The following is a 26,342-nucleotide window of genomic DNA, read 5'->3' as shown; positions in this document are numbered from 1 at the left end:
ATGAGTCACTCAACATGTCGATTTTGTCAGGCTGATATGCACCCACGAGATGGACATAGAGAATGCCCATCCTGTTTGGGTATGCAGCATTTACTTAACGATATTGAGAAACCCTGTGCAGCGGCAGTAGGGTTAACGTTACAGGAAAGGGTGCAGAGAGCCAGACACTCAACTGGTAGTAGGAAAGATGTAGCTTCTAAAAGCCCCTTAGTAGAGGAACATCCTTGTAAGCGCAAGAGGTATCGTACCCCTGACAATTCTACTAGATCCTCACATTCTGACATACCTCAGAATAAACGTGGGAGGGCCACAGTAGTACAGGGACCCAAGAATTATGACTAGACTAAAAAGAGTATGAACGTGACTAAAACTAATAAAAACTAAAATGACAGCTTCACACAAAGACTAGACTAAAACTAAAATTAAAACAGGCCGCCAAAAACAACACTACACGGAGGTGTATCCAGATGTTATGCCCTTGGAAGAACAATAATTTACTATCACAAGGGGTTCCTTTAGGGAACATCCCAGCGAGGCGGTCTGTGATAACAACAGATGCCTCTCTGATGGGATGGGGAGCAGTTTGGGAAGGCAGGTCTGTCAGAGGTTTCTGGGAACCTCCCTGGACCTTAGAGCACATCAGTGTGCTGGAGCTCAGGGCAGTTTACCTTTCTCTGAGGACTTTTCTCCCATTATTGCAAAACAAACATGTTTTGATAAGGACGGACAATATTTCCGCAGTGTATCACATCAATCACCAGGGTGGCACCAGATCAGCACGATGTCTCCAGGTGAAAAAGAAACTACTTTCTTGGTCGTCTCTGAAACTCCTGTCTCTCAGGGCAGTATACATAATGAGAGTTGCGACCAAAGCAGCAGACCTGCTGTCTTGAACTGGACCTCTTCCGGGAGAGTGGAGTCTCCATCCCGAAGTGGTAAGACTTATATGGGGTCAGTTCGGTATGGTGAAGATCGATCTGTTTGCAATGGCAGAGACAGCTCATTGCAATCAGTGGTATTCCCTGAACAACCAGGGAGATCCCATGGGGATAGATGCACTATCTCAAGAATTGCCGGAAGAGTTGTTGTATGCTTTTCCTCCTCTACCTTTGATTCCCTTGGTGCTCAGGAGGGTAGCACTGGGTCGTCACAAAGTTTTGCTTGTGGCCCCAAGATGGCTAAAGAAGCACTAGTTCCCGACACTTGTACGTTTGGTTCAAGGTCATCCTTTGCAGCTACAGAGGAGAGAGCCGATCTCCTGTCTCAGGTGGAGGGGCAAGTTTGGCACCCGAGGCCAGAGATTCTACAATTGTGGGTATGGCCTCTGCTCAGTCCCTCCCTACGGACTTAGATGAAGCTGTACTGAGGACAATAAATAGTTCTAAGGCACCCTCTACTTGGAGTAACTATTCTAGCAAGTGGCAGATATTCTCAGCATGGTGTCAAGACCATCAGCTAGATGCTACCAGTTGTGACCAGTTGTTTTGTTCTCTGGTTTCTTCAGTTGTTGTTGGATTTGGGGAAATCGGTTAATACTATAAAGGTCTATATTGCAGCCATCTCACACTTTCATTCGTTAGTGGATGGTGTAAGTGTTGGTAAACACTCTTTGGTGTTTTAGTTCCTGAAGGGTGCGCACCGTTTGTGCCAAGGGAAGGTTATGAGGTATACTATTGTTTTGCGTTCACTGATCAAAGCACCTTTTGGACCTTTGGATCAAGCCAGTCTTAAGTTCCTGACATGGAAGACAGTCTTCCTCCTGGCAATATGTTCAGCCAAGAGGGTTAGTGAATTGCACTCGTTATCACTAGAACAGCACTAGAACAGCTCCGTGAGGCTACCATTTACACCAAACTTGACCTACGGAGTGCATATAACCTGATCAGAATTAAAGAGGGCGATGAATGGAAAACTGCCTTCCTCACCACTAGGGGGCACTATGAATATCAGGTTTTGCCGTATGGGCTTGCCAATGCTCCAGCCGTTTTCCAGTCATTCATTAACGAGATTTTCCGGGACCTTCTGAACCAGTACGTAATAGCCTACATTGACGACATCTTGATTTACTCAAAGTCTGAAGATGAACATATCAACCATGTCAAGACCGTCCTCTCTTGACTACTAGCAAACCAATTGTACATCAAGGCGGAAAAATGTGAGTTCCATGTCAGACAAACGTCATTCCTGGGTTACCATATCAGTCACCAAGGAGTAAGAATGGATGAATCTAAGGTCAAAGCAGTCACAGAATGGCCACAACCATCCACCATAAAAGAGCTTCAAAAGTTCCTGGGGTTTGCCAACTTCTATAGACGCTTCATCAGAAATTACAGTATGATTGCTTCCCCTCTGACTTCTCTCCTGAAAGGAAAGCCTTCAAAGTTGAAGTGGGCTGAGGAAGCCAGCCAGGCATTCAACACATTGAAGGAAAGGTTTACAACAGCCCCCATCCTGAAACATCCTGACCCCAATCTTCCATTTGTGGTGGAGGTAGACGCTTCGAACTGCGGAATCGGAGCTGTGCTCTCCCAACGTCACGGTAGGCTCGTTGGTCCCTTTTTTTCACCCGATTCCAGTTTACGGTGACATATCGCCCAGGCAGTAAGAATAGTAAGTCAGATGCTCTATCCAGGCAGTATGATCTCCCAATTGAAAGCCTCACACCAGAATGCATACTCCCACCTTCTATTGTCATCGCTACTATCACCTGGGACATAATGGAGGAAATACAAAGGGAACAACTACAAGAGCCAGCACCTGTCAACTGCCCACCAGACAAACAGTATGTTCCACAAAATCTACGTGACAGAGTGATGCAATGGGTCCACACTTCTGTCAGTTCAGGCCATCCAGGAATATCCCGCACTCTTCACTTACTGCAAAATTCATTCTGGTGGCCCTCGATGACCAAGGACGTCACTACTTATGTCAAAACCTGTCAAGTCTGTGCCCAATCAAAGACCCCCAAGGAGTTACCTTCAGGTCTCCTCCAACCACTGCCTATCCCACAACGTCCCTGGTCCCATCTATCTATTGACTTTGTCACAGACCTGCCTCTGTCCAACGGCTTCACTGCTGTCCTAGTTATCATTGACCGTTTCTCCAAATCTTGTCATTTGGTTCCTCTAAAAGGACTTCCCACAGCCATGGAGACCGCACAAGCACTGTTTCATCAAGTCTTTCGAATTTATGGTATACCAGATGATATCGTCAGTGATAGAGGAACCCAGTTTACGTCCCAAGTTTGGAAAGCATTCTGCAAACATCTTGACATCAACATAAGCCTCACAGCCGGATACCACCCTCAGGCAAATGGACAAACGGTTAAATCAAGAGATAGGCAGATATCTACGATCATATTGTAGCCGAGAACAACACCGCTGGTCTGAATTCCTTCCATGGGCTGAATACGCACAAAATTCATTGACTCACTCATCCACTGGTTTGACACCCTTCCAGTGTGTCCTTGGATATCAACACCCTTTGTTCCCGTGGTCTGGCGAACCCTCATCGGTCCCTGTGGTGGACGATTGGATCCGGCGTAGTGAGAGGGTGTGGGACAGCGCACATGTACGTCTTCAGAGAGCCGTAAGAGTACAGGAACTCCAGGCCAACAGACGACGTCGCCCACATCCTCCCTACCAACCTGGACAACGGGTCTGGCTCTCTACGAGGAACCTCAAATTGCGGCTACCAAGCAGGAAGCTCAGCCCCAGGTATGTTGGTCCTTTCAAAATTCTAAGAAGAATAAATGAGGTCACATACCAGTTAGAGCTTCCTGCTAACTATCGTATCTCTCCATCCTTTCATGTTTCACTCCTCAAACCGGTCCACCCGGAGGCTGACCCCGACAATGAGGCTCGAGAGCCGCCACCGCCGTTGGATGTTGATGGAACCCCAGCTTACAAGGTGAATGAGTTACTGGACTCAAGACGGAGAGGGGCTCAGCTTCAATATTTGGTGGACTGGGAGGGCTATGGACCTGAGGAGAGATTGTGGGTAGCCGCCCGCGACATCCTGGATCCCTCTCTCATGGAGGACTTTCATCGAGCCAGACCCGATCGACCAGCACCACGACCATGGGGAGACTGCACAAGCACTGTTTCATCAAGTCTTTCGAATTTATGGTATACCAGATGATATCGTCAGTCTCCCCGACCAGCTCCCTCTGCTGGTGTGGTGTTACAGACCCCCCTCCTCTAGAAGCGCCAGGAGGCGCTCCTAGATGAGGGGGTTCTGTAACACCACACCGGCAGAGGGAGCCCTCGCCTGAGTACTGACTGTGTACCGCTCCCTCTGCTTCTACGTTCATTTCCTGTTTGATCAGTATTTAGCAAGAAACTGTGTGTTTGCTCATTGCGAAGTATTACCAGTTTACCTGCCTTACCAAGTGTTTCCATTGTTTTCTGCCTGCCTATTCTATGTATGATTCTGCCTGATTATCTGCTCTACATTTACTGAATTACCCCTCTGGATTGATAGCCTGATTTGGACTGATGATTGTGGTTGGACCTTTTGCCTGCTTACTCGTCTCTGCCTTTTGGATCTCCCTTGTGTATGTTGAAAGATTGGACTGCTGTTATGGTATTGACTCTCTGCCTGACCTAACATTTCTGTCACTCAAATTTTCTATTAATACATTTCTGCAAATGGATTCTAACGCCGCCTCAGCCTCGCTGTTACAATTACAATAATGCACTCTCGACATTTGCCATTAAAATAATGCCAAAAACTGCCTCAAACTGAACTATAAATATGAGAATAAAGGTGTAAAAGCTGCAATCCATTTCTTATTGGTTAAAATAACGAAGACTATCTTGTGTTTTTCACGAGCACACACGGGACCCACGGGCGCCTATAGCATTTAAAATAAATGTTGTTTGTAATGATCGGCACTATAATCAATTTTTTTTATATAAATATATATTCATTTATTTTTGTTCTGTTATGAATGTCACAAAATTGAACTGATTTGGAATGGGGGAAGTAAAATTCATGTTAGTGTTTATAATGAATAACTAACATAATATAATGAAGGATCTGTTTTTAGTTGTTTTAATACTACAATTGATTGCTTCTGTTGTCCTCATTTGTAAGTCGCTTTGGATAAAAGCGTCTGATAAATGACTAAATGAATAAATAAATAAAAAATAATGTTTCCCCCCCCCTGACATTCGTTTTATTTAGAACTATTCAGTATTTAAATTATTTCTGAAAGTAATAGTAAAATGCGACTTACACACCGATGCAACTTATGTTTTTTTTTTTTTTTTTCCCCCCTGACCTGGTGCAACTTTCTGGAAAATATGGTAAATTTAATTATATTATGCTGTAGTATTAAAAAGTACATATACAATGGGGACCATTTGCACCAATAAAACATTCATATTATGTTAATTCCTCCTACCCACATTCAACTTTAGCCTTAAACACTGTTATAATTATGAGGGGGTCCTTGGAAAATCCTCTCCCCTATAAAGGGGTCCCTGGCTCCAAAAAACCCTGTTGTAAAGTGAGGACATTTTGGCCGGTCCTCACTTTCTGAGAGCCCTTTAAAGGCCTGTTTGAGGGTCAAGACTTGGTTTTAGGGGTCAGGTTATAATTGGGTAAAGGATAGGTTTAGGGTAAGGGTTTGGGTGAGGCACTTAGTTCTGATGGGTAGGTTTAGGGTAAGGAGCTAGACATTGCATTGTGTCAATGTATGTCCTTACAAAGATAGCTATACAGAGTTGTGTGTGTGTGTGTGTGTACAGGCTTTTCTACACTGGTGGGGACTACACACCAACTCATGGGGACTTGTGTATTGAGGTATAAATGGAGGTCCCCATGGGTACAAAAGCTTATAATTCATACAGAATTAGTTTTTTTAAGATTGTAAAAATACAGAAAGTTTTCTGTGAGGGGTACGTTTAGGTGTAGGGTTGGTGAAGGGCGATAGAAAATGCAGTTTGTACAGTATAAAAACCATTACGCCTATGGAGAGTCCCCACAAGGATGTGTGTGTGTGTGTGTTTGTGATTCACCATATCTGTGAAAATTGTTTTATTTATTTTGATATTGTCCCTAAAACCAACCAATATCTTTCTCACATCCCCGTAGAGAGAGAGAGAGAGAGACCATAACACACCCTGTGATGGAATTTGTGGTCAGCAGATGCCCCCAGATGTGAGAATGCAAAAATGAACCTAAAAAGTTCATTTATAGCATGTCACTGCTGGAAAATGCTCACTCTTCACACTGAGCCCCTGGAGGATACAGTAGGTGAATGCTGGATAAATGCTGGTATTCCACTTATGCTAAAAGCATATGACATATTGACATCAGGAAATTATTATGAGGTCAAAAGTGAACACGACCTGGGTGGCCCCCAAGGTGGCCCTCAATTTTCTTTTCAGTAAAGGTACTTATATCCTCTGGCAATTGCAAAACAATAGAGAAGCACATCACAAAGCACAATAATACAAAAACCATCGAGTCCTCATTCACCGACAGGTTGGCGACTCCTTGTAGTACAGTTAAACTTTGATCTGAAGGTCTTGCAAAAGAAAAAGTACATAAGTGGATCCAAGGAGGCGTTTAGTGCTGCGAGCACGACGGTGAGCTCCTTCAGGATGTAGAATGGCTGGGCTTCTGTACAATCATGCAGCAGGGGTTTAATGAATATGTATGGCAGTTTCACCAGTTGATGGGGAACAAAGCACACACAGAAAATGACCACTAGCACTAGCATGTTGTGCTTAGCAGTTTTGAATGTTTGGCTTCTAGAACTGACCTGTGAAGAGGACTGAACTTGTCTGAGCTTTTGGTGAGTCTTCCAGTATAGAAGAATCAGAGATCCCAGGAAAGGTCACACAGTGGATGATTTTGTAGGTCACACTGAGCTGAGAACTGTGCTGGGATTCACAGGTAAAAGCATCAGGCATTTGACCCCAGAAGTTCTGGAGAAAAAGGATTAAGTAGATGGAAGCCATGGCTAACAAGCACAGCCATGTTACTGCAGAAATGTAGTGGGCAGTACGAACTGTCTGTAGAGCATGAGTCTCCACTGGCCGGACAATCTTTAGGTACCTGAAAAAAATATATATATTTATATGTAACCATGTACACAAACTGTATATTATACTTTTATGTATAATACTTTAATACTTTTTTGTATATTATCATAGGGACTGTCCCCCTGGAGTGTCATGGGTTTGCACTTGGGGAGAACTTGGATCAGTCACAATGCTTTCATGGATCAGACCCTTTCCGGTTTAATCCTACAATCTTTTAACTAGAGGTCGAACGAAAGTGGATTTTACAGATACCCATAACTAGGTTGGACCACACTGGCCGATGACCGATTAATCAACCGATATTTTGATAGTTTTTAAAATGGATACTTAATGAAAACTAAAATAGTGCTGAACTTTATCACAGGGTGAAAAAAAAACTGAACCATACTTTTAAATGGAATAAAAATTGTGACAAATGTGACATTGAACTTTTGGGTCAGAGTTGCGTGTGTTTTGGTCACATTGGTTGTAGCCTTCCTCAAGTGGTTAAAACAATGTTCACATCCTCAGCTTTGACAGTAAACATACTGCTGTTCTTTCTCTACTAATGCAGCATCTAGTTAACAAATGTATAATGACAGTGGACTCTTCTCAGCTACTCCAGCAACAGACGTAACCTGGAAAAAACTATCTGTATGGATATTGGCCGATAACCAGTAGTTCCAGCAATTGACTATCGGTGCTGATTAATCAGGAAAACTGATTAACTGATCAGAACAATCAGTCAACCTCTACTTTCAACTACCTTTAACCATTTGGCTACACTTAGTGGCAGGCCTTAAATTCTTAACAATAATAACAATAATAAGTTCCCTTACTATCCACCTTTTTCCAGAACGTGGAAGTCTTGTACGAATCATACTGGTATTACGACTTTTCATTTCCAGTCTCCATTGTTTCTAGTCAAATGAAAATTTTCTGGGCCAATAATGTAATGTTAAATCATCAGTGCCTCACTCATTAAAGTTTAATGAGTTGGTAGATGACATGAAGCGGTGCTCGTATTCTTGTCAGACTCTGTTCCATGTCTCGTTTTCCTCCCCCACGTGCTCCAGTTTGATTATTATGCCCATATTTGTTTTTTCCTGTTCCTGTTCCTGTTTAGTTAATTTGTTCCCAGGTGTGTCCCATTAGTTTCTGTGTATTTGAAGTGTGTTCTGACCCTCATTTCCGGTCCGCTGTTAAATGTCATTTCATGTTCTCAGTGTCTCCCGTGTTCCTGTGTTCCCCGCTTTGTTTGCATTAAAGACTTTGGATTTTGCTTTACTCCTCGTCTCCTCGCTCCTTCGCTCCCGTGCTCCCCGTGTGAATCGTGACAGAACAGCGGACCTAAACAGTAAGCGGCGCCCCTTCTCCCGTGTTTTTGTTTTCTTTTTGAATAGTCTTTTGTTTTACCGTTCTTCTCCACGCGGTATGAGAACCGCCCTGCTGTCAAGCTCGCTGGCCGCGCCGTTGTCAAGTCCACTGGCCGCGGCTCCCACAAGCCCACCGGCCGCCCCAGAGCTCGCTGCAGTGTTGGCTCCAGCCCCAGAGCTCGCTCCAGTGTCGGCTCCAGCCCCAGAGCTCACACTAGTGAGGGCTCTTCTCCCCGAGTCTGGCCCAGTGAGGGCTCCTGTTCCTGAGTTTAGCCCACGGAAGGCTCCTGTTCCCGAGTTTAGCCCACGGAGGGCTCCTGTCCCCGAGTTTAGCCCAGTGAGGGCTCCTGTCCCCGAGTTTAGCCCAAGGAGGGCTCCAGTCCCTGAATCCAGTCCAGAACGCACTCCTGTGCCCGCGCCTCGAGAGTGCCCATAAGTGCCCGCTCCTCCAGAACACCCTCAAGACTGTTCCTGTCAAGATGCCTGTAAGCCTCTCCAAGTATTTTTTTTTGGTGGGGGTGGGGTGGGGTGGGTAGTAGGGCTTCAGCCATCGAGGCGGGGCTGGCGCTGAGGCTGGGCCTGCTCTGCCATGGCCTCCTGGACTGTCTGATCTGCCATGACCTCTTGAGTTCCCTACTCCGCCATGGCCTCCTGGACTGTCTGATCCGCCATGGCCTCCTGAGTTCCCTGCTCCGCCATGGCTCCCCGAGCTGCCTGATCCGCCATGGCGCCCCAAACAGGTATCGCTCTGGAGGCCCGAAGTCCCGTGTCTGTCCTGAGGGACCTCCAGAGTAATGTCAGACTCTGTTCCATGTCTCGTGTTGTGTTTTCCTCCCCCACGTGCTCCAGTTTGATTATTATGCCCATATTTGTTTTTTCCTGTTCCTGTCCCTGTATAGTTCATTTGTTCCCAGGTGTGTCCCATTAGTTTCTGTGTATTTAAAGTGTGTTCTGACCCTCGTTTCCAGTCCTTTGTTAAATGTCATTTCATGTTCTCAGTGTTTCCCGTGTTCCTGTGTTCCCCGCTTTGTTTGCATTAAAGACTTTGGATTTTGCTTTACTCCTCGTCTCCTCGCTCCTTCGTTCCCGTGCTCCCCGTGTGAATCGTGACAATTCTACATACAGCTCCCAATCGGGGTAAAGTTCGGGTTTGTCCACAAAATAAGAGTACACATATACCATTTTTGGGGGGGATTTTAACTTAAGTGCTGCAAGCCATGCATGTTTTCTCTTGTCAGTCTTTGGATAAAATGCAAGGGATAAGGTGCCATATAGAGACATTTTCAGATTTTCAGATGCTCAAAACAAGTACTTTAAAGGAATTCCTTCCGTTTATTGCTGTTGTTGAGGCAGCCAACAACAGCACAGCTTAACCCTGTGCTCATTTGTATATTAAGCAATATTTAAAAAAAAAATCTGTTTTAATTCAGTTGGTCTTTTACTCGATTTTACAATGCTCCATCAATGGTACATGGCTAGCCTTAAATAGGTGCCACATGCACAGTGTAGCCCTGCTGAAGGGCACTCCTGCAGGTACTCCAGCACTGCATCAACCAGGCAGTGGACTGGGTCCAAGTGGTGTTGTTCACACAATGATGTAAAAAGCTGTAATTTCAGGCCATGCAGTGTTGGCTTGGATTAGACAGTTGTTGATGTAATTCAGTACTTGTGTCATGAATCTGGTCCCTGCTGTTCCTCCCGCTCACCACCAGAGGTCTCTAGCACCTTCTCACCCTGGACTCCATTTCCCAGAAACCCTAACCTAGGAACTGATTACGGATTCACCTGTTTCTTATCAGTGGGATTATTTAAGATGCACTTCACACACACACACACACACACACACACACATTGCTGAGTATTGTTTGTCTGTTACTGCAATCTGAAGCCTTTCCTTGTCTCTGTGTTTTTCCCTGTTTACCTTGCCTTGCCTGTATTCTGTGACTTTGGACTGTTTACCTGGTTTTTGATTGTTTGCTGCCTGCCCTGACCTTTGCCTGTTTTCTGGATTACTCTTTTGTCTCACCCTGAATGTTATTCTTTGCCGGTGTTCGACCCTGCCTGTTTTGACTACGCTCTTTTAATAAAGCTGCATTTGGATCTTCAACTTCGTTGTCACGCTTCCCGTAACAACAAGGATGCCCTGGAGTTGCAAAGAAGCCAGAGTGACACCCATGCATTTTGTGAAGATGCAAGGTGATTAAGCAAGACCGAAGACAAGGACCCAATACTGTAGGAGGAGTCAGTTTGTTCTGTACCCTGAAACAGCTGGCTGGCAGAGAACAACTGAAAAGAGGGGAAGCCCTTGTCTAGGTGGAGCTACTGCCCTACATTCTCCTTTATTATCCCTGCCACATTTTAACCACATATGTGGCTCCACGGCAACTGATAGTCTGTGACAGCTGATAGTCACAAGTTGTCTGCTTGTGGCATGGAGGGCCAGATCTGTGGCCTGTTGAAGTAATGCTTTGGGAGTAAACCGTATTCCATATCAAACTCCTGAGAACCACATGCATATGTATTTTTTTCAAATTCCAGGTCTTTCACAAGGTCATCTCAGAAACTGCTTTATGCGGTAATTATTTAACAATTTTGCACCCAAAAAAGCATGTTTTTTGCACTCGACATGGCTGCAATAGTTGCTAATTTGCACTGGTCTTGGTAGATTGAGTTGGTCAGAAGTATAACTTAAATTTCTGCTATAAAGCAGCTCTCCATCATGTTCATGTTTGTGCAAAGGTACAAAAAAATAGTAGTACAAAGGTTCAGTAATACAAATCCCAAAACAAACTCCAAATGAACGTTTTGGCCTGATTTTGTTTGAAATGATGTCACAGCAGTTTTTTCCCCCTCTATTATTTGCTTGTTGCATAGATATTGTTAATTTAAAAAAATAAAATGTTTTTGAAACTATTGGACCTAAAATTCAAATAATTATAAACAGCAGTCTTGCCTCATGTGCTATACCTCAGAATTTTAAACATGCAATACTGGAATCATTGATCAAACAGCCAAGATTGGATAGCTTCGTTCTTGCCAAATTCAGGTCCATTTCAAAACTTTTATTTCTTCGTAAATTATTGGAGAATGTTGTATTTATACAGTTGCAACTTTTTTTTAGATCTACACGGTTTTCAAGAAGTGTTCCAATCTGATTATAAATCCCTTCATAGCACTGAAGCAGTCCTGGTAAAAGTTTTTAATTACCTGTTATTAGCCACTGACTCAAGTGATTATGCTGTTCTCATGCTTTTATGTCTTACGGGTGCATTTGATACTCTAGATCATAACATCCTGATTTCTTGTTTAGAACATTCTGTTGGCATTACAGGGACTGCTTTTGAGTGGTTTCGATCTTATCTTTTTGACAGAAGTTTTTTTGTCTTCCTTGGGTATTTTGCGTCCTCCTTTGTGTCTCTCTTGAGTGGAGTCCCTCAAGGTTCCATTCCTGGACCCATCCTGTTCTCTTTATATATGCTTCCCTTAGAGTCAATTTGCAGGAAGTATGGTATCTCATTTCACTGTTATGCAGATGAAACACAACTTTATCTGCCTTTGAAATGGAAAGATCCAAATTCCATAGAACCTTTGTTGGACTGTCTTGAGGATATTAAAGCCTGGTTGGCCTTAAATTTGTTTCAAATTCAATGAAGGATAAACAGAAGTTGTGGTATTTGGATATTCAAATCATTAAATGGACTAGCACCAAGATATCTTTCTGATTTAATATATTCACATGCTCCATCAAGAGCACTTAGGTCTGCTGAGCATTTCCTTTTGTCATCCCTCGAGTAAGGCTGAAAAGCAGGGATGACCGTGCTTTTGCAGTTGCAGCCCCAAAACTTTGGAATAATTTGCCTCTCCATGTTAGTCAGGCCAAAACACTTTCTGCTTTTAAATCTAGTCTTGAAACATATTTCCACTCCTTGGCTTTTAACTCAGTGGGAGAGCTGTTTGCATTGCAATTTATGTTTTGTTTTATGTGTTTACTGTTCTATTCTGACTATGTCGTACAGCACTTTGGTAGAGACTTGTTGTTTTTAAAAGTGCTCTATAAATAGACTTTGACATCACTTGAAATATATTGGAGCCTTCAAATCTCCAATGTGTGGACTCATGAAGACTGTGAGAGCATTTGGGACATCAATTTAAGATCTGCTATCTATTTGTTCACTTAGTGGTCTATGGGAAACTCTGTTCTGATGCCAGGTTGTTTTAAACCAATTAGCTGAGTTTTAATTGCCATGTAACTAAAATCTCATTACAAATGATAATGTTTCTGGAAAAGAAAAATGCAAATTTTTTCCTGAGAAATGAAGTGATGACAAGCAAATGCCAAAATGGTGTATACCTGTTTGCAGCAATAAAGTCCATGAAGAGAATGCTTGCATACATGTTTATATAGAATGCTGTTGCTCCAAAGCTGCAGTAAATATTGCCCATTATCTCTGAATTATTGGCGTAGGCAGCAATGCGCAAAGGTAAACAAAGGCAAAGGAAAAAGTCAGCTGCAACCAAGTTCTTCATGTAGACTGTGACACTGGACTGGACACGCTGATTGGTGCAGAAATACACCCGCACGGCGATGCAGTTCAGCACCAGACTGACAAGAAACAGTAGTGAAAATGCAAATATGAAAACCTCATTAGCTGGGAGTTCACAATGATCTTGTGTCATGTTAGTAGTGGTTGGTTTCATGGTGAAACTGGTGAAAGTTATGAAGTTGGTTGCAGGCAATGGAGACTCCATCTATATAAGACAAAAAAAAAAAGTATTTATTTGAACACTGGTCTCCCTGTGTTATTCTTTCAAAGTGAAAAAAAAAGTGAGAAAAAAACAACAACACATTTTTGAAGAAAATGCCCAGAATTATTTGCCCATACTTACACAGACATTTACCAGTTTTTATAATATAAAATAAGAATTTATAATATAAAATCAATCACTAAATCATTCTTTATACAACTGTAGCCAAGCCACTAGGAGGCGCTGTTGTACCTATGATGGTATGCAGGATTTCCCTTTAAATACGCACTTCCGATCAGTAGATGAGTTTCGTTTCAATTGTTTGGCGAGTAGGTGGTTGTCTGTCGCTGGAAGAACAATCTCTGGGGTGTTCCCCTGGCAGGGGAACAGCAGTCTTTTGCTGCAAGTGTTGGTGCCACAAGTGGTCCTTTGGTGCCCAGTCCCATGGGGACTATAGAACGTTATGTTTATGTACCAGGAGAGCGTAAGTGCCCTAGGTTTTCTGGGAAATTATCCCAAGACTCTTTGACAGTGGAGGATTGGGTCGAAGAGGCCCGACGCCATCTGGCTATGCGTCCAATGTGACGCCATTACTGGCAGCTTACTCATTGTAACTATATAGGGAGGAAGTATATTCACCATCATTCACATGTGTGCTCTGGTTTTGTATTTCATGCTTTGAGGTGCTATGTATGAGAATTGACGTTGGTTTTCTTTTGGGTTTATTGTATTAATTACTTTGGTGTTAATTTCATTTTTATTTTCTTTGAGAGTGATATTATCCTTTGCAATTATTTGTGTCTCCATCTTGCATGAGTAAACTTAGCCAGCTTGGAAGTGAAACTACTTGATTAATAAAATCAAGTGAAACTGTGTCTATAGTAATTCTGTCTTAAGGATATTCTTTTATTTGAATAGCCGTGCGGGGAAACCCCCTTATACGACCTGGGATCTCCTACCCAAATAAAATTGGAGTGGCCTAGTCAAGAATATAGGAGTATTTGCTCTCTGTAATACCACACAACAATGTAACTGGTGTTTAGAAATTTACTGCTCTTCACAGCAGAACCTAATTTTTAATCACACGAAGGGCTGCATAATATACTGTTTTTTAAAATAAAATCAATATGGCAATATGGCTTAGTGCAATTGTTAAATTGTGGCTTGGTTCATTTACAGTGAATCAAGCTGTTCTGAGATGCTGATATCATGGGCTGTATGCGTGTTAATGGACACAAAGCTTCACTCTGAAACCGGCAGCAGATATTTTTATTTGTGTGCAAAACATCAAAATAAAATCTTGATGGTTTAATTTTTAAAAGATGAAGAAACTTAGCCGTAAATATCAGTATTGCAATTTTACTCTTTTTTTATTTTAGAGTTTATTTTACAAATTCTTTTTTACAATATTTATTATTACACAGCAAGTAATAATTCCAACAGCAGATCTATAAACAAGTATTATGCAGGACACTCACGTGCAGCCGTCTGTCTCTTCTGTTGACTAATCGCTTGACCCAATATATTTTAAAGAGTTTTTTTACTACGAAATGGTTACTGAAAGAGGTTTGAATTTATACTTGTAATACACACACACACGTGTGTATTTCCCCAATATCATGCAGCCCTATTATATCATTATACATAATTATCTCCATTAATTAGCTAGTTTATCATATTAAACTTACTTCAAATCCACTTGTAAGCTTTTGATCCAGCAGTTCGTCCAGCTTTCGGTGTGCTCACACAAAAATGAAAGACAGAACATGCACAAAGCTTATATTATCCTCTGCAAAACCACATATACCACATATTATACATTTGACCTGTTTTAAAATGCAAAAGCATGTCAACACGTCAACAATTTATTTGTCTTTCAAATTAGTTCTAGTACACACATGAAAAATACATGAATAACACTCATCCGTTTGATTTCATCCAGGCAAGTTTAATTGCTGCTAATTAGCCTACTCTTTTTTTAATTTTTTTAACTTCACTACTAATTCATAGATTTTCTATTTTCTTTTACACAAAGAAAGAAACAGTGCACATAATTAATTTCCAGTATAAAGATAAATTATACATTGAGAAAGTATTTCTTACAGTATGCGATGTTGCATGAAACATGGAAGAGTAAAGAGACTCACTGAGCTAAAGAAGCAACACGTAATGAAAGCATGGTGTAGCATTTCTTTCCCCAACAAAGATTTGGATTTAGTTAAAAATGAATAGCCTATTCCGTATTTCTGTAATGACAAACCATAATCAGTCAGAGTTGCTTTTATTCTGACTGAACACGATGATAGGCCTATATAGGTTTCTTTTAATCAGACAGACTATTTAAATGATATCTCATTACTTTTTTTTTAATTAATGCCAGAAATGCTAAGATCCCCAAAGTGTTTATGTTTTGATTAAAAGATAGTTAACATTAAACGTCAGCAAACCCTAAGAATTCAAAACATTTTTTTACAACAGTGCTCTCATTATAACGTTATTTATATGAGAGAAGTTATTAATGTTCCCTTTCAAGGGAACTTCGAACTGCGTCCTCTAGGGGTCGCTATGGGGGAACGCCTCGTCGTGACCCGTGTCTGAAGCATACATTGAAAAAACACCAACAACACGTTGGCCGGCGACAGCCCATGACATCACTACCAGTGCGACTATAGTATAAATAGGTGCCGGGAGAACATGTCATTCTCTTCTTCGTCTTCATTAACTGTTTTGTTTGAAGCGTGCATTTGAACGTGGTAAGAGCGATCTACTATCTATTATTATGGCGAGCACTAGCAGAGCGTTTAGAGGGTGTGTGCATCCGTGTCGTCGCTATTTGACACCTGATGACACACACGATCTCTGCGTTTTGTGTTTGGGCGAGGAGCACGCACGCGACGTCCTTGAGGGGGCGATTTGCGTGCATTGTGAGCGTTTTTCGATGAGAAAGCTCCGCTCTCGTTTTTCTCTTTTTTCGAGGAAAGAGGGGCAGCCATCTGCTCCCCACGGTTCAGGACCCGCCGCTGCTGAGGCACGGAGGAGAATGAGCTTATGGGGTTCGCAGGTGGACCTGGCTGATGAGTTTAAGAGAGAGAGAGCCGCAGGGTCGTCTCGATGAGCGTTATCTTTCTGACCATAACCGTCCAGCTCAGGTGAGCCTTCCATTCCTTCCTGATTTGCATACTGAAATCGAGAAGGAATGGAAGAGGCCGTTTCCTTCTCGCATCTATCGATTCCAGCATACGAGTTATGCCAACATCGAGGTGATGCGCGAAAACGGCTATGAGAGGATGCCCCCTGTAGAAGAGACGCTAGCTAGCTATCTCTCTTCGGGCGAGACATCCTCCCTTAATACTCCCTCCTTGCCATCTAAGCCCCTCCAGGATACATCGCGCTTAAATGGCAGGGCATACGCAGCAGCAGGTCAGGCTGTGGCTTCGTTGCACACTATGGCGGTGCTCCAGGCGTATCAGGCTGATCTGCTGAAAGACCTGGATAAAGGCGAGGGCCTTTCTCCTGATCAGGTAGCTGAGCTGCGCCGCACCACAGATCTTGCTCTCCATGCTACTAAACAGGCCGCCTCCGCCATGGGCAGGTCTATGGTGGCGATGGTGGTAATGGAGAGACATCTGTGGGTGAACCTGGCAGATATCGGGAAGAAAGAGAGGGGCTTTCTTCTCGATGCTCCGGTTTCGCCTTCTGAACTTTTTGGTACCTCCGTTGAGACGGTGGTCGAGAAGTTCAGGGAGGCGAAGGCGCGCTCAGCAGCCTTTAAATCCTTCATTCCACGAAGGTCCAGGTCTGAGCCCGAACAACATAGGGGTCCTGGTCCGTCTCGGTCTGAGGATCAGAGACGGGCACAGAAGGCTAGTGTCACGACTCGTGCTCCTCCTCCGCCCACGGGTAGGGGAAGGAGGAATCGCGGGTCAAAGGGAAGTAGTCAAGACCTAAGGGATGTGATCCAGACAAGGCGTCAGCGCTTCCATCCAGATCAGAGTGATACGTGAGTATCTACTCATTTCCTTCAGGGGCTGTCACATCTGCCCTTTTTCTTCCCCTTCCTAATTCCCCCATGACCACCAGCACTCCACCTGACCAAGGTTAGGCGGGACATTTCCTGCATTACAGTCTCCTATGCTGGACCTACGATGTTTTGGTTGGTTCTATGACTTCATAGCAACCACCTTACTGATGGTCCGGACTAGAGGCTTCTCTGGAATCGCCTTTTGAGTGGGGTTCCGGCGCGGGAACCATGGTGGGTGAGTATGATCCATTTTATATATATATATTTCATGTGCTGGTGGTTATGTGTGTATAATACTTCTGTGAGATTTCTTGGCAGCGTCTTCCGGGACCAGTGTGTTTCTGTCCTTTCTGAGGTAGGTCCTCTGCGAGCACCCCTTTGCTGGATTCAGAAACCAGGTGCTCGACTTGCAGTGTTACCTCACTCGTCGATATTGTGTACAGCCGGTATGATAGCCCTGGTACCGGCTTCATACTGGACCATGCGGCCAGGTCGGAGGCTTCTGCTGGAGCCTTCTTGATCATCAGGCCCCCGGTACGACACTGCAAAAAGATTCCTTGATGTCCGGGCTCCAGAATATCCCCTCTTGCTGAGGCATCGAGCGGGAAGAGTAGGTGGCATTTGCGAGAACCTTCTTGTGTGATGCTGTCTCAGGCAGTGCTCCCCTCGCCTTAGAGGGTCGTATTTAAGCTTGCCTCTCCCGTTTGGCCCAGTACCTACCATAGCATGGAAATTTAAATCCATGCTATGGTAAGTGCACACGCTAAGGTGTTGTTGGTGTTTTTTCAATGTATGCTTCAGACACGGGTCACGACGAGGCGTTCCCCCATAGCGACCCCTAGAGGACGCAGTTCGAAGTTCCCTACTCAGGGAACCATGGTTACATAAGTAACCTGAGACGTTCTCCATTTCTGTTTTGAGCTGCGTGCGCTGTAGTTGACCAGTTTAATGAAATATCTGATAGCAGGTTTTTACTCATCATTTATCTCATATGTAATAGCCTACGCTTCGTTATTTATGCAATATAACGTTAATATTATGACTTCTTATAGGCTATCTGCACAAAATGCCCCGAATGCAAAAGTGAACATGTCTGCGCGGCTCTGAATTAACTTTTGTGGATGCGTTCTTCACGCAACAACGTGCAGAAACACGGCAACTAAACTCTAAAAATTCACAGCATTTTATTATAATAGTGTTCTCATTATAACGTTATGTATATGACAGTCCTAGTCATAGTTATTAATATTCTGCATTGTTGTTTGTCCTGCTAGCGCTGCACGCTGAAGAGATAATCACCGTAGTACTACCATGAAGTGCTTTACTGCTGCGCAACTCAAACAAATGCATCTTATACGAGATAAATAATATATACACAATATATATAAACCAGCTGAAATGTTTGAAATCACTTGTACCCTATCTGATCGAAAAAATCCAGTCTTTCATTCTGCCTGTGTCAGTTTGAGTCTTGTTAAAGATCCTCTGTCAGTCACAGATTATGGAAAGTGAAACTTAAATCTATAGGGGTGGTTGGATTTATTCACGCATGCTAAAATATTTATTTAAAGCGTCTTTCTTTTCAGATTCTTATTTACAGCATTATCTTAATAGGCTGTATATTATAGGGAGAAAACTGGCAGTTCTATGTGAAATCAGACATTTGGGCACCCCCATATAGCCAAAATAGCATGATCATAACACCCCGTGAATATTCGACTGTGAGACTGGTAGTCGAATCAGGCTCCTCCTATCGAAGCATCAAATCTTCGACTGTTCGGGGTCACCCCTAATGTACATGTTGGTGTTTTTGAGAAAACAACCTTTATGCGTGGTTACTGAAAAAGTAAAATTTTTAAGTCACTGAAATAAGGCCATTAAACACATACAGAACATTTGTCGACAAGACTTTTGAGAACTGGAAGTGGTAGACTAGAGTTTTTGCTATAAAATTATGTGAAAATCATCCTGCCCTCTCATTCACAGAAAACAATATATTGATCTAACTTTTGTAAGACATGTTTTGTGTTAGAAAGGCCGTATGCAAGGGAGAGACAATGGCCATGAATATTTAGTGATTCACACCTGAGAGACAAAGGGCCCTCCCCTAATGGCCCAATAAGTGACTGTGACTGTGAGGCAGGTAAGAAAGAATGTGAGAAGAGTAAAATAATGGGGGTTTTGATTATTTGTATTTTATTTACAACACAGTATAATCAAAATATAAATAGTGAAGGTCAAAGACACATTATTGAGCACACTGATCTAAACACAGAGACTTGAACAGTCACACACCTTTGTGCCATTCCTGGAAACAGATCCTGTTCAACTGTTGAAACAAGTAAATCATACCTGATATTTCCAAACTGTTTGCTGCTTCTTTCCATGGATTTAAGAAAAAAAAAAACAGCCCCATCATCAGTAGTCATGGAGCTTATTTTGCCATGTTCATGTAGAATATCAGCCCAATGTAGTTGAACATCCTCTGATGTTGGTACAGCACTCTCAGAGAAAAACAGTTTTAAGTGAAGTCTTCAAGGTATCTGGTCACCAAAAAAAACAAAAAAACACATCTGTTAGCATGTTGATATCAGGAGCAACTATATTATTACATTAGCAATCACTAATATTGCCCACTCATAACTCCTATAATAATAAAAATAATAATAATAAAACATGATTTTGTAGGCATAAACTCAAGCATTTTTTGTATGAATTATACAATACAAAAACTATTTATATCTAAGAAACTAAAATATTAATAAGCATGTTATAAACATCTATATATACGTGAACAGAGTATTTCACCGTAAAGATTGGTCTAAGCATTCTAAGACTAACATTCACAGTGTTACAGTGTAAATACTCGTATTACTTTTATATTGTATTGTTTTATATTTTATAGAACATTAAAAAAAACATCCTGGCATTGTGAGACATTTAGATGCAATGAAATGAAACACATTTCAAAAGGTTTCACTTGATTTCATACATGTAGTCAGGAATTATAGTTTGGGAAAAGTCTAAATAGTAAAATGTGTACAAGTTACATCAAAATAACACAATAACAACTAATACAAGTAATAAAACATGACTTACTCTCAGAAATGATCTCCTCCACTGCTCAAGCTACGCGTCGCATCTCGTTCTTCTTCTGAGGTGAATTCAGGCTTATTCCCTCACAGCGCATCTTCTTCCAGAAACGAAAAGTATCCCAGATGAACTTGATGAATCTTCAGGCTTTGTTTACGGAGGTGATGTGGGCGTTTACAGGCTCACACGTCTCACGTGAATGATTACCGTATGAATAGCGCGCGATGCGTGGGGGTGTGATCACATTACAGATAATGAGTTCAGACGGGAAAAATGTAAGTTATGTCCATAACTTTGGATCTATGAGATTGAGCGATGACCATCACCATGGTGTTATCCTGAATGACGCCATTCCTCCACCTATCCTCGGGACCTAATAACAACAATGTCAGGTAACTGACCTTAGGGGTTGGCTGTTATATAACATCCGGATGGACCAACCACTTCCTCCTGCCTGGAACGGCTCAGCTCGTCTCGAGTGACAAGAGATGGTGACGGTCATCGTTTGGTCTCATAGATCCATAGTTATGGATATAACTTAAGATCTATTTCGACCTCACTCAAGACTGTCACCACGGCCTTATCCTGGATTACTAATACCAACAGAATCACGAGGGACCAGTATCATTTCCCTTCTCTGGTAAATTCACAGCAGATAAAACAGCAGACCCCAAAGAATTTGAATTTGTAACATTAATCCTATAAAACCTTGTGAACGTGCACGGGGTGCTCCAAGAGGCCACGGCACATATGTCTGAAAGTGCTACCCCCTTAAGTGCCACCCAAGAAGTGGCCACACTCCTGGTTGAGTGGGCAACTAGATCACCAGGAACAGGTAGATTTTGACTGGATTATGCTTGTGAAATTGTATCCTCTATCCAGTGAGACAAACGTTGCTTAGACACAGGCTTGCCTGCACACTTCTTGTCAAAACATACAAATAGTTGTGTATGTGACTGTCGCAATGGACGAGTACGCTCAATGTATGAATGCAGTGCTCTGACAGGACATAAAGAAGAGCTATCCAACCCAGTACCTGAACAAGGGGGGTCTGGGAGAAAAGCATCAAGCTCAGTGACCTGATTTATCGTACCAGGCCTAAGGACCTTGGGTAGGAATGACTGATTTGGCCAAAGATAAAGCCCTGCATTTTCCGCCTTCCATCATGTCCATAACAAACTAAACTTACTTACTAAAAACTGAAACTTAACCACATAAAGGGCTCGCAAACCTCTCATTCCACTGGTTACTAACGGCGCCGATTTATGTTTCTGCCGGTGGGTGCAAAAACTAGCATTTTATTTCATTAAAAAAAAACACATTTTCACCGCTGTTTAAACCAGTAAATGATAACCGGGCTAAGTTATAATACACATACGCAACAAATGCTTAGCATATTTAAACATTCTCATTACTCAGTAATTCATTATAGGCTACTGGGTGTTAGTTTTTTCTAGAGTAGGTTATACTCCGTTCAATGGTGCGTTTGATGAATTCACTACGCAAAATTTATCTTGCAAAGTGAAATGCATGCACTTACCAACCAAATAATACACACATTCTTTTTATGAGGGTTGCGCTTCACTAAATAAAATTATTTAATAAATACCTGTTTACAAAAAGCACTTCGCGCGTACACAGGACAAAGTTTGAGTTACATGTAATATCTGAGGGAGCGCAAAGCCATGATCACTATATCTATAATGGAGAGCAAGTCCGTTGTAAGCCAAGAGATTCGTGCTGGCGCCCTCTCGTATTACTGTAACACCACACCAGCAGAGGGAGCCCTCGCCTGAGTACTGACTGTGTACCGCTCCCTCTGCTTCTACGTTCATTTCCTGTTTGAGACGGTGGTGGTTGGATGCTCAGTAAGTGCGGGATTTTCAAACAGCGTTGTTGACATCGGAAGACTGTATAGGACTCTTTGATCTGGCGATTTGAATAGAAAGTCCTGTGGACATAAGACTGACTGGAATACGAAGTGAGAGTTGGTGGTGAGTTGATTGGGGAGTGGTGTGGGGGGCATCGGCCGACGGCCTGTATAGGTCCGGTAGCGGTGTTACCCCATAGCTTCTTTGTTGGCCTCATCCTATCAACGTTAACAAATGGCGGGGAGGAGTGTGGATGGTATGGAATATAGTGAGCAAGAGGGGAATGGCAGTGATGAGAGGAGAGAAAGTGATTGGGAAGAAGTAGGAAGGGAGAATCGAGGTAAGAAAGGGACATGTCGTAAGAGAAAGAAAAAAAATGGGGCTAGTTCAACTGGAACGGAAAGTGAAGGAAGAGATCATGAGGGAGAAGGTCTTAAAGCAGGACTGTTTAATGTAGTGGTTCGATTTGAAGGAGAGGGGGGAATTAAGAGAATGGATCCTCTTAAGTTAACCAAAATAATAAGAGGGCAAGTAGGAGAAGTGAAATATGCAAGAATATTGGGAGATGGAAATCTACTTATAGGATGTAAAAATGAGGGGCAGATGGAAAAGGCAAAGAAGATGAACTGCAGTGGAAAAATGAAAGTTGGCAAAGTAATAAGAGTGGGAGAGAGAAGAACAGGTGGTAGTAAGGGAGTGATATATGGAATTCTGCTTACTGTAAGAATTAGGGATGCACCGATACCGGTCTCCTGTACTCGTACTTGTACTCGTTAAAATGCCCCGATACCAAACGCCGATACCACACAGCATGTGATAAGCGCCATATTCAAACAAAGAAACACCGACAACAGAACAACAGACAGCAGAAAGGAGTTAAGGATGTCTATTTTATTACCATTTTCTAAACTATAGTGAATAAACTGTGATAATGTGAGAAATGTTGAAGGTGTCTGAATAAATTTTGGTTTGACTGTATCTATTTGATAAATGAAGTTAACCAACTAACAATATACATACCCTTTTGGTTTCTGTACCCAATATTTAAAAAATGTACAAATGCAATAAAAAATATCGGTATCGGTACTCGGTATCGGCAAGTACCAAAAATAAAAGTATCAGTATCGGGCGAGTACTGGAAAAAGTGTTATCAGTGCATCCCTAGTAAAAATGAAAGAACTAGTGGAGAACATGAGGGTACGAAACAGCTCAGTTAAAAGTGCCATAAGAATGACAAGGGGAATTGAAAAAATAGAAACATAATCTGTTTTGGTTGAGTTTGAATCAAAGGATATGCCAAAAGAGGTATATTATGGATTCATGAGATATAGCATAAGAGAATACATTCCTAAGCCAATGAGATGCTATAAATGCCAAGAATTTGGACATGTGGCTAAGGTGTGCAAAGGAAAAATGAAGGTGTGCCAGGTGCAGTGGGGATCATGATTATGGAAAGTGTGGGGAAGAAGTGAGGCCAAAGTGTTGCAGTTGTGGAGGGAATCACAGTGTCGCATTTTGGGGGTGTGAAGTGATGAAAAAAGAAGTGAAAGTGCAACAGGGTAAGAGTGAAGGAAAACATGTCTTATTCTGGGGCTGTTAAAAGATCTGAAAGAGAAAAGGAGAGTCAGAAGACGGAATATATGAATAGGGGGACAAGAGAAGTCCAACAAGAGCAGAAGGAACAGTGGGAGGAGAAGAAGAAAATGGTGACATTTATAGCAGGAGTGATAAATGCTACAGCTGAAATCAGATCTAAAACGGAAAGAATTCAGATTATTGTAAAAGCTGCAATACATCATCTAGATATGGCAGGTTTGAAATGGGAAGAGCTGAGGGATGAGCTAAGTGTACAGTCGAGTCAAGAGACAGCATGGGTTAATAATTTTAGTAATGTTACTCCTTCAATGGAATGCAAGGAGCCTGATTACAAATGGACAAGATTTTAAACAGTTTATTGCGAGTAGGAGAGAAAAAACAGACATAATATGTGTTCAGGAATCCTGGCTAAAGCCTAATCTGGATTTTGTTATATATGGGTATGTAGCAATTAGACAAGATAGGGTAAATGGTGGTGGAGGGGATTGTGTTACATTTGTTACATGTGGGATTCCACATAGGGTGTTAGGCATAGGGAATGAACATGAATATGTAGTAGTGGAGGTATGGGGTGTGGGGAAGAAATTTGTAGTCATAAATTATTATAATCTATGTAAAAGACTGCAATTAAACCAGCTTGAGGAAATAGAGGGACAAGATAGCAGTAATATTGTATGGTGTGGGGACTTCAGTGTGCATAATACATTGTGGGGAGGTGAAAAAGTGGATATTAATGGGCAAGTGATAGAAGAGCTATTAGAGGAGAAAAACTTGGTGTTTAAATGATGGGACTAAAACAAGGATAGAGGTTAATAATGGAAGTGAGTCTGTACTTGATCTTACACTGGTGTCCAATAGTATGGCAGCAATATGTAGTTGGAATGTGTATAAAGAAGGAACGGTAGGAAGTGATCACTATCCAGTATTGTGTAAAATCAACATAAATGTATCTGAAATTACTGAAGGAAGAGGGGGAAGATGGGTATTTGAGAAGGCTGATTGGGGGAAATTCCAGAGGGAAAGTGACAAATATCTGAATCAGACTGAATATAATTGTGATATAGAAATTCTGGAAAATAAAGTAAGACAGGGTATAATAACAGCAGCATTAGAGTCTATTCCAAAAAGCCAAGGTAATATAAAGAGAAAAGAAGTCCCATGGTGCGATGATGAATGTAAAAAAGCAGTCAGAAGCCGAAATAAAGCATATAAAGGAATGAAAAGAACGCATAATTTCATGCATATGATTCAGTATAAGTATGCGCAAGCAGTAGTAAGGAAAACAGTAAGACAAGCAAAAAGAATGTATTGGAGGAACTACTGCAGCTCAATTGGGAACACAACTCAGATAGGAGAAGTGTGGACAATGATTAAAAAGATGGGTGGGGAGAGGAGAGATTGGAATTACCCGGTATTGTGTAATGGAAACGAGATCGCAGTGACAAATAAGGAAAAGGCTGAAATGTTAGTAAATACATTTGTTAATGTGCACAGTTCAAATAATTTATCTGAAGAAGGGAGGAGAGGCAGAGAGGAAACTAGATCTGAAAATTTGGAGGCACTGAGGGTGATGGGAAGTGTACCATTTAATATGGGAGAATTAAATAGAGCATTGGCAAAAACTGGGAAGACTGCACCAGGGAAAGATGAAGTATGTTATAGCATGTTGAAGAAGTTAAGTGAGGAAGGGAAGAATAAGTTATTGATGCTATACAATAAAGTGTGGGAAGAAGGAAGAGTGCCAAAGAGCTGGAAGGAAGCAGTTATTGTTCCAATAAGAAAACCGGGGAAAGATTCTAGTAAGCCAACGAATTATAGACACATTGCCCTGACTTCTCATATCTGTAAGCTAATGGAAAGAATGGTAAATGGGAGATTAATATATATTATGGAAAAACAAGGTATGGTGAATGAATGCCAAAGTGGATTTAGGAGAGGAAGGGGTACTATGGATGCAGTGTTATGTTTGGAAGATGAAATAAGAAAAGCTCAAATAAGCAAAGAGACGGTAGTAGCAGTATTTTTTGATGTTGAAAAAGCATATGACATGCTATGGGGAGAGGGGGTGATGATTAAGTTGCATAGAATGGGATTTCTTGAAAGGTAGAACAATTCAGGTTAAAATAGGAGCAGACTTGTCAAGCAAGCATGTAGCCGAGAATGGAACGCCCCAGGGGAGTGTAATAAGTCCCACATTATTCTCAGTAATGATAAATGACATATATGTAAATGTACCAGCAGGCATGGGAAGATCATTATTTGCGGATGATGGAGCAATATGGAAAAGAGGAAGACATGTAGAACATATAGTTAAGAAAGTGCAAGATGGTATTCAGCAGGTTGAGAAGTGGGGAATAAAATGGGGTTTTAAATTTTCTGTTGAAAACACTAAAGTAATGTTTTTTACAAGGAGGAAAATCAATTAAGGCTTTAATTTAAAACTATACTTGAGTGATGAGTGAACTTCACAAGGAATGGACTGAGGCTGGGGTCAAGGCATCAAGAGCCACCACACTGTCAAGGAAGAGGAGAAGCTCATAGCCCAAGTTGCTTGAAGTCCAGTGTTAAGTTTCCACAGTCTGTGATGATTTGGGGTGCAATGTCA

The 26,342-nt window shown here is 42.0% G+C and overlaps 1 long non-coding RNA gene and 1 pseudogene across 1 annotated transcript; one reads left to right on the top strand and one right to left on the bottom strand.

The window, feature by feature from the left end:
• Positions 1-6,567: 6,567 nt before the first annotated feature.
• Positions 6,568-13,159, bottom strand: LOC107704288 (probable G-protein coupled receptor 34; annotated as a pseudogene).
• Positions 13,160-13,481: 322 nt separating this feature from the next.
• On the top strand, positions 13,482-24,017 carry LOC107704296 (uncharacterized). Its single transcript, XR_001635944.1, has 3 exons — positions 13,482-13,492; positions 19,687-19,695; positions 23,954-24,017. It is a non-coding gene; the product is annotated as an uncharacterized LOC107704296 (long non-coding RNA).
• The last annotated feature ends 2,325 nt before the right edge of the window (positions 24,018-26,342 follow it).

Source organism: Sinocyclocheilus anshuiensis, unplaced genomic scaffold, assembly GCF_001515605.1.
Source record: "Sinocyclocheilus anshuiensis isolate Anshui unplaced genomic scaffold, SAMN03320099.WGS_v1.1 scaffold1493, whole genome shotgun sequence".
NCBI lineage: Eukaryota > Metazoa > Chordata > Actinopteri > Cypriniformes > Cyprinidae > Sinocyclocheilus > Sinocyclocheilus anshuiensis.
Note: the sequence above shows the minus strand (reverse complement) of the source record. Positions and strands in the feature narration are given on the sequence as shown.